The 2,085-nt window shown below is 47.8% G+C and overlaps 1 pseudogene; it reads right to left on the reverse strand.

The window, feature by feature from the left end:
* Positions 1-215: 215 nt before the first annotated feature.
* On the reverse strand, positions 216-1,817 carry LOC149195294 (18S ribosomal RNA; annotated as a pseudogene).
* Positions 1,818-2,085: the final 268 nt, after the last annotated feature.

A 2,085-nucleotide genomic window follows, 5' to 3' on the forward strand; every position in this document is an offset into this window, starting at 1 on the left:
CAGAAACACATTGCGAGGGAGAAAAACAAAGGATGGGTGGGACAAGCACAAGCATGGCTTACAAGCACACACGAAAAAACAAGCGTTACCTCGAAACAAGCAACCAACGATGCTCCCGCCAAACACCAAACCCGCTCCCCTAGAGACGCACCACAAAGTCCCACATTGCAATCGACACCCAACCAACCCGAACTAAAAAAGAAAACCCCTGCTATCAATGATCCTACCACAGGTTCACCTACGGTAACCTTGTTACGACTTCTCCTTCCTCTAAATGATAAGGTTCAATGAACTTCTCATGACGTCGACGGCGGCAAACCGCCATCGTCGACGCAATCCGAACACTTCACCGGATCATTCAATCGGCAGGAGCGACGGGCGGTGTGTACAAAGGGCAGGGACGTAGTCAACACGAGTTGATGACACGCGCTTACTAGGAATTCCTCGTTGAAGACCAATAATTGCAATGGTCTATCCCCATCACGATGCAATTTGAGAAGATTTCCCGATCCTCTCGAACCAGGAATAAAAACTCGTTGGCTGCATCAGTGTAGCGCACGTGCAGCCCAGAACATCTAAGGGCATCATAGACCTATTATTGCCTCAAACTTCCATGGCCTAAACGGCCATAGTCCCTCTAAGAAGCTGGCCGCGAAGGGGAACCTCAACGTGGCTAGTTAGTAGGCTGAGGTCTCGTTCGTTATCGGAATTAACCAGAAAAATCGCTCCACCAAATAAGAATGCAGTCCTTAGAGCAACATCCGTCGATCCCTGGTCAGCATCGTTTATGGTTGAGACTAGGACGGTATCTGATCGTCTTCGAGCCCCCAACTTTTGTTCTTGATTAATGAAAACATCCTTGGCAAATGCTTTCGCAGTGGTCCGTCTTTCATAAATCCAAGAATTTTACCTCTGACAATGAAATACGGATGCCCCCGACAGTCCCTATTAATCATTACTCTGGTCCCGAAGGCCAAAACAATAGGAACAAACTCCTATCATGTTATTCCATGCTAATGTATTCAGAGCATAAGCTTGCTTTGAGCACTCTAATTTTTTCAAAGTAACAGCGCCAGAACCATGACCCAGCCAATTAAGGCCAGGAGCACGCCGCCGACAAAAGGGACGGAAGGGCAGGTGCACACCGAGTAGGCGGACCGACCCTTACGACCCAAGATCCAACTACGAGCTTTTTAACTGCAACAACTTAAATATACGCTATTGGAGCTGGAATTACCGCGGCTGCTGGCACCAGACTTGCCCTCCAATGGATCCTCGTTAAGGGATTTAGATTGTACTCATTCCAATTACCAGACTCGATGAGCCCAGTATTGTTATTTATTGTCACTACCTACCCATGTCAGGATTGGGTAATTTGCGTGCTTGCTACCTTCCTTGGATGTGGTATCCGTTTCTTAGGCTCTCTCTCCGAAATCGAACCCTAATTCTTCGTCACCTGTCACCACCATGGTAAGCCTCTATCCTACCATCGAAAGTTGATAGGGCAGAAATTTGAATGAAGCATCGCCAGCACAAGGGCTGTGCAATCCGTCGAGTTATCATGATTCACCGGAGAAGCGGGCAAGCCCGCGCCGGCCTTTTATCTAAAAAATGCATCCCTTCCAAAGAGTCGGGACTTGATGCACGTATTAGCTCTATAATTACTATGGTTATCTGTGTAGTATGGTACCATCAAAAAAACTATAACTGATTTAATGAGCCATCCGCAGTTTCACAGTCTGAATTAGTTCATACTTAGACATGCATGGCTTAATCTTTGAGACAAGCATATGACTACTGGCAGGATCAACTAGGTAGCACCCTCCCACTTCAAAGTGCATTCCGGGTGCTCTCTTACCGAGAGCCAACCTGAACACCATAGTGTCAAAGAAACGTCAAAACATGTAAAACTTTTATGCCTTGCACCTCTTACATCCCAAGAAGGAAGCACACGCAACATGCCAAGAACATGGCAAACAAATGGGCAGACCTGCCGAGCCACAACGCACCAAGGCCACTCCCCGCCCCGCACCGATGCCACCTAGGATTCCACCCGGACAGCAGCAACAGTGGACCTCGATCAGA

This window comes from Pinus tabuliformis, chromosome 2_2, assembly GCF_031772625.1.
Source record: "Pinus tabuliformis cultivar Carrire ecotype Pingquan chromosome 2_2, CPIR1, whole genome shotgun sequence".
In the NCBI taxonomy this organism is placed as follows: Eukaryota; Viridiplantae; Streptophyta; class Pinopsida; order Pinales; family Pinaceae; genus Pinus; species Pinus tabuliformis.